The sequence below is a fragment of the Schistocerca serialis genome, chromosome 12 (genome assembly GCF_023864345.2).
Source record: "Schistocerca serialis cubense isolate TAMUIC-IGC-003099 chromosome 12, iqSchSeri2.2, whole genome shotgun sequence".
NCBI lineage: Eukaryota > Metazoa > Arthropoda > Insecta > Orthoptera > Acrididae > Schistocerca > Schistocerca serialis.
In genome coordinates this window covers 69,478,938-69,492,132 of record NC_064649.1, presented here as the reverse complement: position 1 = coordinate 69,492,132, position 13,195 = coordinate 69,478,938, and the positions used below count along the sequence as shown (strand labels likewise).

At 43.7% G+C, this 13,195-nt stretch overlaps 1 protein-coding gene across 1 annotated transcript in view; it reads right to left on the bottom strand.

Moving 5' to 3' along the window:
• Positions 1–13,195, bottom strand: part of LOC126427938 (insulin-like growth factor-binding protein complex acid labile subunit) — a 225,304-nt gene that overhangs the window by 177,444 nt on the left and 34,665 nt on the right. The window lies entirely within an intron of this gene.

Below are 13,195 nucleotides of genomic sequence, written 5' to 3'. Positions count from 1 at the left end.
AGTAATTTCTTTTACAATTTCCTACACCACTCAACTGCCTACTGGAATGAACTCTCTCAAATTCTAAAGGTTGTTACAGTCTTCAGTCCAGACACTGGTTTGATGCAGCTCTCCATGCTACTCTATCCTTCGCAAGCTTTTTCATCTCTGCATACCTGCTGCAACCTACATCCTTCTCAATCTACTTAATGTATTCATCTCTTGGTCTCCCTCTACAGTTTTTACCCTCCACGCTGCCTCCAATACTAAATTATTACTTAACAAGGGAATAATTAATTTTATGCCTAAAAAGAGATCATCAAATGATAATGTAAGATTTGATTGACTGATTTTTGCAGACTGTTTCCCCATCTTAGTGGAATCTATAGAAGATGCAACAAAGCAGAGACAGTTTCAAAATCAAGCCTATCTTTGAAAAAAAGATGCAACTGAAAATTGAAGAATAAGAAAGGTCACAAAATTCAAATACCTAGATGGAATAATACAACTGAATGCTTTGGATAAAGAAGCTTACTGCAAAGGCAAGGAAAACAGAAGCGGCTTTTCAGTTAACAAAAAACTTGTATAACAAGAAATCTTTATGTGTAAATGCAAAACAGACACTTAACACTGTTAGTAGCCCCAAATACCTTTATGCTTCAGAATACCTTTCGTTAAGTAGAGCCAAACAATTAGAGGAAATAGGAAAAAAAAGGGACAGTAAAATTGTCAATAAAACCTTGAGACCAAAATACGACGGTGGGAAATGGAAATTAAGGATATTATAAAATAAGTAGACACAATGAAAAAGAAGAGTTGTAATGTATGGATATCTAAATAGTCTACAGGAGAAAAAATAGCCATAAATAATTTATGAGATTTTTGGCAAGAAACTTAAAAACACAAATGACGTAAATCAAACAAGATAGACCAGACTTGATAGAAATGAGAGTAACACAGGAAGAAATAGAAAAAAGACAAATGTTCCGAGTAAAAGTATAAAGCTTCAAGGGGTTACAGGAGAAAAAAACGACAAGCGCCATATGGACAGAAGAAAGAAGGGAACACCATGCGGAAAGAACGAAAAACCACTGTGAATAAAGAAAGGAGTAAATAAACGAGACGTCATTTTCTTCATATGGTCCTCGGAAGGCCAAACTAATAAAGCAACCGTTTCCACCGAATTACAGTTTGATTTTATCTTAGATTTTTTTGTATGAATTTAAAAGGGGAAGTTTGGAGTTCGTTGGGTAGAACCCAGTCATTTATTTCAACGCTTCCCTAAAGTCTAGTCATAGGGCCTCAGCTTGACGCAGCTATCTTGTGCAATTTATATCTCGTGAACAAATTGAGCGAGCTGAGTATTAAGAGTCCGTTGTTTCAATAGTCACTTCCTACAGAGGATATCTTAGACCTCCAAAGGGTACTAATACGAGGTCCTAACCGACGTTCCTCAATTGACGGGTCAGCAGAAGGAAGTGCTAACCCACAAGAGCCTATTTTACATATACACACACCAAAAAAAGTCTTGTATCATCCCGTTTCCCTTTGACTTTTTAGAGATGTCACTAAAATCGCCCAAAGATGTAAACAACCACACATGAGCAGCGCCTACCTACGGATTATGGCTCGGAGGAACCCTGACAGCAATGCCACCATGTTGAATAATGCTTCTCGTGCAGCCACAGGACGTCGTGTTATGACGCAAACTGTGCGCAATAGGCTGCATGATGCGCAACTTCGCTCCCGACGTCCACGGCGAGGTCCATCTTTGCAGCCATGACACCATGCAGCGCAGTACAGATGGGTCAAACAAAATGCCAATAGACCGCTCAGGATCGGCATCACGTTTTCTTCACCGATGAATGACGCATATGCCTTCAGCCAGACAATCGTCGAAGACGTGTTTGGAGGCAACCCAGTCAGGCTGAACCCCTTAGACACATTGTTCAGCGAGTGCAGCTAGGTGGAGGTTACCCGTTGTTTTGGGGTGGCACTACGTGGGCCCGACGTACGCCGTTGGTGGTCATGGAAGGCGCCGTAACGACTGTACGATACATGAATGCCATCCTCTGACCGATAGTGCAGCCATATCGGCAGCATATTGGCGAGGCATTCGTCTTCATGGACGACAATTCGCGCCCCCATCGTGCACATCTTGTGAATGACTTCCTTGAGGATAACGACATAGCTCGACTAGAGTGGCCAGACCAGAACCCTGTTGAACATGCCTGGGATAGATTGAAAATGGCTGTTTATGGACGACGTGGCCCACCGACCACTCTACGCCGAATCGTCGTTGAGGAGTGGTACAATCTGGACCAACAGTTCCTTGATGAACTTGTGGATAGTATGCCACGACGAGTACAGGCATGCATCAATGCAAGAGGACGTGCTACTGGGTATGAAAGTTACCAGTGTGTACCGCAATCTGGACCACCACCTCTGTAGGTCTCACTGTATGGTGGTACAACATGCAATGTGTGGTTTTCATGAGCAATTTTCTCTACAGGTTCCAAAACTCTCGGAACCGAACCGAGATAATGTAAAACTTTTCTTGATGTGTATGTTTGGTTAAATTGAAAGGCAAGAACATAAACACACTCCCGAAAAAAAAGTGGTACTGTGTTTTACAGTTCACCCACGATTTGTTATTGCAACAATGCGTATAGAGTACATGGAATGAATGCATTTACAGATCAATAGTGCAAACGGTTATTAGGTACCAGCAATCGACCCATGCGGGAACACCCATATTAGTATGTGGTGCAGCATCCATGGGTACCAATGCAGGCGCTGGCTCTAGCGTCCAGTCGATCGTACAGATCGCCAGTACTGTCCTGGGATATGTTATGCCACGCCTGCTCGAGTTGTTGCATTTCTGTAAGAGTTGTTGGTTGACGAGTCGCAAGAGTCACTTCTCGTCACATCATATCCCACACTTGTTCGACTGGTGACAAGTCCGGACAAGGCGCTAGCCGGGAAAGTTACTGCACGCCTTGCAGAGCACGTAGAGTTTCACGGGCGGCGTGTGGGCGAGCGTTATCCTGTTGGAATAACACATACCGTCCTTTTGCAACAACGGCAGACGAACGGGCCTAACAATATTCTTGCATGTATCGAGTGGTGTTTGGCTTCCCCTCGAAAAGCGCCAAAGAGACCGTAGCTCATCGCACCCCAGACTCTAAGGCCTGGAGTGTCTTCGACGAATGCACGCTACAAGACAGTGCTCAACAGGTCTATGACATAGACGCAAACGAGCATCATTTGCGTACAGGTGGAATCTGCTATCATCAGCGAAGACCACGAGGCGGCATTCCGTCTTCCCAGTGATGTAACCCTCTGATGTGACCCAGTCAGGCCATTCACGTCGATGCTGTGGCGTGAGTGGAAGACGGACTAAAGGTGTGCGTGCCAGAACACAAAATGTGTGTGAAAACTTACGGGACTTAACTGCGAAGGTTATCGGTACCTAAGCTTACACACTACTTAACCTAAATTATCTTAAGGACAAACACACACACCCATGCCCGATGGAGGCCTCGAACCTCCGCCGGGATCAGCCGCGCAGTGCGTGCCAGTAATCCCACTGTAAATAACCGGTTAACAACACTTGGTTCCAGAATGAGATTTTCACTCTGCAACGGAGTGTGCGCTGATATGAAACTTCCTGGCAGATTAAAACTGTGTGCCCGACCGAGACTCGAACTCGGGACCTTTGCCTTTCGCGGGCAAGTGCTCTACCAACTGAGCTACCCAAGCACGACTGATGACCTGTCCTCACAGCTTTACTTCTGCCAGTACCTCGTCTCCTACCTTCCAAACTTTACAGAAGCTCTCCTGGAGAGCTTCTGTAAAGTTTGGAAGGTAGGAGACGAGGTACTGGCAGAAGTAAAGCTGTGAGTACCGGTCGTGAGTCGTGCTTCGGTAGCTCAGTTGGTAGAGCACTTGCCCGCGAAAGGCAAAGGTCCCGAGTTCGAGTCTCGGTCGGGCACACAGTTTTAATCTGCCAGGAAGTTTCAACAACACTTGGTGTTGACATGTCTCGACTCACAAGCCCTCTTACCGGTACTGTGGTAGGAGGACGATCTGCCACTTCTGCCCTTAGAATAAGACGGGCCTGGCGCCCATCTGTGCTGCGTGGACGTTCAGAACCTCGTCTACGGGTTTGAGGATCGAGCGAGGTGGCGCAGTGGTTAGCACACTGGACTCTCATTCGGGAGGACGACGGTTCAATCCCGCGTCCGGCGATCCTGAATTAGGTTTTCCGTGATTTCCCTAAAACACTCCAGGCAAATGCCGGGATGGTTCCTTTGAAAGGGCGCGGCCGACTTCCTTCCCCGTCCTTCCCTGATCCGAAGAGACCGATGACCTCGCGGTTTGGTCTCTTCCCCCAAAAAATCCAACCCAACCCAACGGTTGCGAGAACAGAGCCGTGTGCGGCTCGCGTTGGTGCCCTTGCTAGGTTGAGACCGTGTAATAGGGGTAGTGGCGCCTCGTTTTCTTCGTTTAAGCTGGGTTTACACTAGCAAGTCGCTTGCAGAAGTTATTGCTGCAAGTTACTGCGAGCCGCTTGCAGCTATGTTTACACAGCAGCGCAAGAATTAAGCAAGATTCTTCCGCAAGTTCTTTGGCAAGAAACTTGCGTCAACAACTTGCTGATACTGTTTACATACGCTTTCAGTACCACTACGAGTGTCAGCCGAAGTATAAAATGACAAGTAGGCGGGTGATATATGCTGCAGCTCTTGTAATTGTAATGAAAAACGTGAAAAAGAAAAAGAGAAGTGTTTAGGTTAAAGAGTGGATAATAAGAAGATCGCATAATGGTGCCTATTATAACCTTTTACAAGAACTTAGTATCGAGAGCATGGATACTTTTGAAAACTTTTGCAGAATGTCGTCAAATGATCTGGAGTATTTGTTGACGTTAATAGCGCCCGTCCTATCGAAACGAGACACAAACTTCCGTACTGCTATTTCAGCAAAGGAACGTTTGCTAGTCACTCTACGATTTATAGCTACAGGTGAGCTACGAATAAAATAGGCATTTCATTTATTTCTGTGAAACATACAACCAAAAAAAGTTTGAATTTTGAAGTCTTTTCTTTGTAGGAGACTCATACAAGTCCCTAATGTACTTGTTTCATATTCCCGTCAGCACGATATGTAGAGCCACTTTTGACGTCTTGAAAAGGGAAAATTATTTGAAGGTGTGTGAAAACACAACAATGAAATTAAATTTTTATTGAAATAAATTGCATTTTGCCGAATGATATGCGTATAAAAATGTTTTTTTTTCTAATGCTCATAAAATGGAAAGTGATAAGCTAATTAAATAGAACATGTAATAAATAAACATCGTCTTTTTCTAGACTCCTAAAACAACAAGCGAGTGGATACAGGTGGCAAAAGGGTTGTGTCTTCAAGTTATACTACTTTCTCTGTACTTCTTTCACAGATGTGTCGAATATCGATGAAATTTCATTTAATGCGCTCATCTTCTTCACTCTATTCTTAAAGTCCCGGTTATGCACGTTCCGTATTTCGGGGTAGCTCTACACGCTTTCAATAAAATTTTCTGTATCCTACTTCATCCATTCCCGTTTCTGCTCCATTTCTGAAATTTGTTTGCATATAATACGTAACATGTTTGCATAAAATTAAGTCACCACATTAAGTAAAATGTTAAATATGAGTGTTATGCAGACGACATACTTACTATAACTTGCTATTCCTACTTGCAGGAAATAGAAATACATCCTAAAAGCTGCAAGTTACTTGCAGATACTTCTTGCATGGTGTTCACACTGGTAGTGGAAAACGTGCCGCAAGTCACTTCCGCAATAAATTGCTACGGTCGCAAGTCGACTTGGCGATATGTTTACAGTCGCATATCGCGCGGCAAGTTCCTCCGCGCAAGTAAATTGCTGCAATAACTTGCTAGTGTAAACCGAGCATTACTGGCGCCACTACGTTTGCTAGCGTTGTCAGTCCGCGAGTGGCAGCAGCAGCCTTTATCGATATCTAGTACCTGTACTATCTTTGGAAGGACGTGAAGTGTTTTTCGGGTCGGGTGTGTCGGAGTAGAGTTGGGACCAACCAGCAGTGAAGTGTGGCAGCGCCAGCACTCGCCGAGGGAGCTGGCGATATATGTAATGCCCGATGGAAGGATGTGGTCGCGAGAGTGCACGACCTCGTCGAGGTCCAGATTCAGCGAATTTAAGTTGAATGGATCGTTATATTCGAGTAGTGAACCTTTCACTTGTGTGTGTGTGTGTGTGTGTGTGTGTGTGTGTGTGTCCGTGGAAGTGACCTCATGCCATCAAGCTGTCAGTTGGCGGTTTTATACTCCGTTTCCCTTGCCTGACTTGATTGGCAACGACCGATTGTTGGTCGTTCGGTCGGTCGTCTCAGTGGACGACGTGTATCTGGTCTTTCGACCGCTCCTGTGTTCTTAGCGTTCATGTCTACGTGCAATTCGTTGCTGTATACTGACTCTTTTAGCATTGTTTGCCAGCCGAGGTGGCAGAGCGGTTCTAGGCGCTACAGTCTGGAACAGCGCGGCCGCTACGGTCGAATCCTGCTTCGGGCTTGGATGTGTGTGATGTCCTTAGGTTAGTTAGGTTTAAGTAGTTCTAGGTTCTAGGGGACTGATGACCTCAGAAATTAAGTCCCACAGTGCTCAGAGCCATTTGAACCATTTTTTAGCATTGTTTGAGTTGTTTGTGGAATTGTCTTTTGTAGTTCCATTTGCATCTAGTCGGATTTTGAATAGGCAGTTTGGTCTTAACCCTGTGTGCGTACTAGGGTTTGGTGGAGCCAACTTGTGTAATTAAATGCTTGTCATTTGACGATGTTAACTGTTATTCTATCTTGGTACTTGTTATCGCATCTTAGGTGGATTTTGCGAGTGTGCTGATCGGCGTTTAAGCTGTCCCTAATTTGAGTGGCCATCCTGTTAAGTGAGCATAACTCTTGGCTGCCTATCTCACCGCTTACGCAGCTGTAGGGACTTTTCTCAGGTCCATCCTTGGAGCTCTGTCCGTGGATTTCTTTATTTGGTCTGATTGTCTCAATTGTTTCAAAATAATATTTTTTTAAATTACTGCTATTGCTTGTGGCCTTTAGCCGACAAATAATTTTGAATTCTTTCGTAATAAGGTCTTCAGCCGTCAGTGTAGCTTGTGTTAGTCAATTTTTTTTAAATGATTGTTTAAAAAAATTATTTCCTTAAATGTAGTGTACGTGTTTACATTGCAACCAACGGTAACTGATTAGGCCCCGTCCACACCTTTTCCTACCTTCCCTAGATCCCAGGTATCAAGAACGTACATGTGACCACTGATAACCATTGATGCCAGCATCGTCACACAACCGACGCAGCACTCCCAACTTCGTTCCAGTTATCCGAAAGGACCCTCATCACTCGGAATGCCGCAAATCGACCCCTTTCAAAGTCGCTCAGTTGGCTGTAGGAAGCATGAGTGCGTCTCAGTAGCACGAGTCTGGCTGTCAGAAAAAATGGCTCTGAGTACTATGGGACTTAACTTCTGTGGTCATCAGTCCCCTAGAGCTTGTTGTTGTTGTTGTGGTCTTCAGTCCTGAGACTGGTTTGATGCAGCTCTCCATGCTACTCTATCCTGTGCAAGCTTTTTCATCTCCCAGTACCTACTGCAACCTACATCCTTCTGAATCTGCTTAGTGTATTCGTCTCTTGGTCTCCCTCTACGATTTTTACCCTCCACGCTGCCCTCCAATACTAAATTGGTGATCCCTTGATGCCTCAGAACATGTCCTACCAACCGATCCCTTCTTCTGGTCAAGTTGTGCCACAAACTTCTCTTCTCCCCAATCCTATTCAATACTTCCTCATTAGTTATGTGATCTACCCATCTAATCTTCAGCATTCTTCTGTAGCACCACATTTCGAAAGCTTCTATTCTCTTCTTGTCCAAACTATTTATCGTCCATGTTTCACTTCCATACATGGCTACACTCCATACGAATACTTTCAGAAATGACTTCCTGACACTTAAATCAATACTGGATGTTAACAAAACTCTCTTCTTCAGAAACGCTTTCCTTGCCATTGCCAGCCTACATTTTATATCCTCTCTACTTCGACCATCATCAGTTATTTTGCTCCCCAAATAGCAAAACTCCTTTACTACTTTAAGTGCCTCATTTCCTAATCTAATTCCCTCAGCATCACCCGACTTAATTAGACTACATTCCATTATCCTTGTTTTGCTTTTGTTGATGTTCATCTTATATCCTCCTTTCAACACTGTCCATTCCATTCAACTGCTCTTCCAAGTCCTTTGCTGTCTCTGACAGAATTACAATGTCATCGGCGAACCTCAAAGTTTTTATTTCTTCTCCATGAATTTTAATACCTACTCCGAATTTTTCTTTTGTTTCCTTTACTGCTTGCTCAATATACAGATTGAACAACATCGGGGAGAGGCTACAACCCTGTCTTACTCCCTTCCCAACCACTGCTTCCCTTTCATGTCCCTCGACTCTTATAACTGCCATCTGGTTTCTGTACAAATTGTAAATAGCCTTTCGCTCCCTGTATTTTACCCCTGCCACCTTTAGAATTTGAAAGAGAGTATTCCAGTCAACATTGTCAAAAGCTTTCTCTAAGTCTACAAATGCTAGAAACGTAGGTTTGCCTTTCCTTAATCTTTCTTCTAAGATAAGTCGTAAGGTCAGTACTGCCTCACGTCTTCCAGTGTTTCTGCGGAATCCAAACTGATCTTCCCCGAGGTTGGCTTCTACTAGCATTTCCATTCGTCTGTAAAGAATTTGTGATAGTATTTTGCAGCTGTGACTTATTAAGCTGATAGTTCGGTAATTTTCACATCTGTCAACACCTGCTTTCTTTGGGATTGGAATTATTATATTCTTCTTGAAGTCTGAGGGTATTTCGCCTGTTTCATACATCTTGCTCACCAGATGGTAGAGTTTTGTCAGGACTGGCTCTCCCACGGCCGTCAGTAGTTCCAATGGAATATTGTCTACTCCGGGGGCCTTGTTTCGACTCAGGTCTTTCAGTGCTCTGTCAAACTCTTCACGCAGTATCGTATCTCCCATTTCATCTTCATCTACATCCTCTTCCATTTCCATAATATTGTCCTCAAGTACATCGCCCTTGTATAGACCCTCTATATACTCCTTCCACCTTTCTGCTTTCCCTTCTTTGCTTAGAACTGGGTTTCCATCTGAGCTGTTGATATTCATACAAGTCGTTCTCTTATCTCCAAAGGTCTCTTTAATTTTCCTGTAGGCGGTATCTATCTTACCCCTAGTGAGATAGGCCTCTACATCCTTACATTTGTCCTCTAGCCATCCCTGCTTAGCCATTTTGCACTTCCTGTCGATCTCATTTTTGAGACGTTTGTATTCCTTTTTGCCTGTTTCACTAACTGCATTTTTATATTTTCTCCTTTCATCAATTAAATTCAATATTTCTTCTGTTACCCAAGGATTTCTACTAGCCCTCGTCTTTTTACCTACTTGATCCTCTGCTGCCTTCACTACTTCATCCCTCAAAGCTACCCATTCTTCTTCTACTGTATTTATTTCCCCCATTCCTGTCAATTGCTCCCTTATGCTCTCCCTGAATGTCTGTACAACCTCTGGTTCTTTTAGTTTATCCAGGTCCCATCTCCTTAAATTCCCACCTTTTTGCAGTTTCTTCAGTTTTAATCTACAGGTCATAACCAATAGATTGTGGTCAGAGTCCACATCTGCCCCTGGAAATGTCTTACAATTTAAAACCTGGTTCCTAAATCTCTGTCTTACCATTATATAATCTATCTGATACCTTTTAGTATCTCCAGGGTTCTTCCATGTATACAACCTTCTTTCATGATTCTTAAACCAAGTGTTAGTTATGATTATGTTGTGCTCTGTGCAAAATTCTACCAGGCGGCTTCCTCTTTCATTTCTGTCCCCCAATCGATATTCACCTACTATGTTTCCTTCTCTCCCTTTTCCTACACTGGAATTCCAGTCACCCATGACTATTAAATTTTCGTCTCCCTTCACAATCTGAATAATTTCTTTTATTTCATCATACATTTCTTCAATTTCTTCGTCATCTGCAGAGCTAGTTGGCATATAAACTTGTACTACTGTAGTAGGTGAGAACTTAGAACTACTTAAACCTAACTAACCTAAGGACATCACACACATCCATGCCCGAGGCAGGATTCGAACCTGTGACCGTAGCAGTCGCGCGGTTCCGGACTGAGCGCCTTAACCGCGAGACCACCGCGTCCGGCCTGGCTGTCAGAATTCTCCATTAAAGGCTAGACACAAATGGTGCTATGGCAGCTTTGCAACTACACTATCTGCTGGTGGACGACTTTGAAACCACTATCAGTACCCCTGCTATCCCCCAGGTGCCATATGCCGTCATTGGCTCAAAATGGACGTCATCTTTCGAGATGTACTCCCACCAATTTTTTTCAGGCAGTGTACACTAATTCCGTAAAACTCATGTGGAATTATTTAGCACCAGTGCGAAAACACGACAGATGAGGCATGAAAATTAATCCTTACTACACTAAGGTTAATCACTCTCTTCCGCCTTCCCCTTTAGTTCTGCGTTAGACTCACTTGGCTAACAATATTGGCATGCGTTAGTGGTTCATATAGGGCAATGCTGTTGTGTATGTGCTATATGCAGCGACTGCCATAAAATTCCCAAATACGAGAGTTGGAACATAAATAGTTGCAACTGTTTATTCACAACCGATACAAAAGAGTTACATGTTTGCACCTGTGTCTGTCCTTCGAAGCAGTCACCAGCGTTGTGTAGCACCCGTTGCCAGTGATGTGGAAGGCGTAGTATAACGTTAGCAGAGCCTGTTCTGTTGATGGTGCGAATGAAGCGGTCTACTGCCTGTCGAATCTCTGGACCTGTTCTAAAGCGAATGCCACAAAGTGGTAGTGGTTCCTTCATCTTTGGGATCAAATCAAAGTCACAAGGACTTAAGTCCGGGGAGTATGGTGGGTGGTACAGTACTTCCCAGTCCCATCGACCGAAGAGCAGCCAAAGCTTGCGCTGTATGCGCCCACGCATTGTCGTGCAAAATGATGGGTGGGTTGTGCAGAAAGTTTCGCCGCTTCTTTCGCAAAGCTGGTCGCAAGTGATGCTCCAAAAACGAACAGTAATACTATGCACTGACGGTCTGCCGTGGAGGAACGTAATGCATTAGGATAACCCCATCACAGTCTTACACGAGAATCACTAACTTTAGACCGCTCCATTCGCACCATCAACATAACAGGCTCTGCTAACGCTATACTACACCTTCCACATCGCTGGCAACGGGTTCTACACAACGCTGGTGACTACAGTGAAGGACAGTTTTTTTTTTGTCATCAGTCTACTGACTGGTTTGATGCGGCCCGCCACGAATTCCTTTCCTGTGCTAACCTCTTCATCTCAGAGTAGCACTTGCAACCTACGTCTTCAATTATTTGCTTGACGTATTCCAATCTCTGTCTTCCTCTCTACTTTTTGCCCTCTACAGCTCCCTCTAGTACCATGGAAGTCATTCCCTCATGTCTTAGCAGATGTCCTATCATCTTGTCCCTTCTCCTTATCAGTGTTTTCCACATATTCCTTTCCTCTCCGATTCTGCGTAGAACCTCCTCATTCCTTACCTTATCAGTCCACCTAATTTTCAACATTCGTCTATAGCACCACATCTCAAATGTTTCTCTTCCGGTTTTCCCACAGTCCGTGTTTCACTACCATACAATGCTGTACTCCAGATGTACATCCTCAGAAATTTCTTCCTCAAATTAAGGCCGGTATTTGATATTAGTAGACTTCTCTTGGCCAGAAATGCCTTTTTTGCCATAGCGAGTCTGCTTCTGATGTCCTCCTTGCTCCATCCGTCATTGGTTATTTTACTGCCTAGGTAGCAGAATTCCTTAACTTCATTGCCTTCGTGACCATCAATCCTGATGTTAAGTTTCTCGCTGTTCTCATTTCTACTACTTCTCATTACCTTAGTCTTTCTGCGATTTACTTTCAAACCATACTGTATACTCATTAGACTGTTCATTCCGTTCAGCAGATCATTTAATTCTTCTTCACTTTCACTCAGGATAGCAATGTCATCAGCGAATCGTATCATTGATATCCTTTCACCTTGTATTTTAATTCCACTCCTCAACCTTTCTTTTATTTCCATCATTGCTTCCTCGATGTACAGATTGAAGAGTAGGGGCGAAAGGCTACAGCCTTGTCTTACACCCTTCTTAATACGAGCACTTCGTTCTTGATCGTCCACTCTTATTATTCCCTCTTGGTTTTTGTACATATTGTATATGACCCGTCTCTCCCTATAGCTTACCCCTACTTTTTTCAGAATCTCGAACAGCTTGCCCCATTTTATATTGTCGAACGCTTTTTCCAGGTCGACAAATCCTATGAAAGTGTCTTGATTTTTCTTTAGCCTTGCTTCCATTATTAGCCGTAACGTCAGAATTGCCTCTCTCGTCCCTTTACTTTTCCTAAAGCCAAACTGATCGTCACCTAGCGCAATTCCAAGGACAGTACCAGGTGCAAATATGTAACTCTTTCGTATCGGTTGCAACTAAATAGTTGCCACTATTTAAGTCCAACCCTCGTACATAGAATTCCACTGTACTGCGACAGATATATTGCCCGTGAATTTACTATGTCTGTTTTGGAAGACTTGCTCTAACATCACGCTACGTGGCCCATTATGACTCCCAGTCGTGTGCTGTTCACACAGATTTGTACGGGGTGAGGTCGACGACATGTAGACTTCCGGAAGCAGGGGATCCTCTGTGGCGCCTACTCAGATTCCGAGGCACTTTACCGGGAAAACACTTTGTTAATGGCCGATCTTTTCTGTCAACACATCCAAGGTCATTACTGACTTTCGTTGGTCGTAAAGGACAACAAGAGGCAGAGGTTCAAGCAGGATGCAAAATGTTACACAACGATGTTCGAATAACAAAAATACGGGCGCCAAATCATTTTAGTGGGATAAAGAGAAATGGACATTCCACAGGGCTCCGTCGGGGACCCAATATTATTACTGATTTTCCGTTCCATTTAAAACAGAAGAAAGAAGTAAGTCCTTTTTGCGGACGACACAAGCATTGCTATAAAAACGTAAGAAGTCCCGCAGTGCTAAAACACTGGACAAGTGAATAT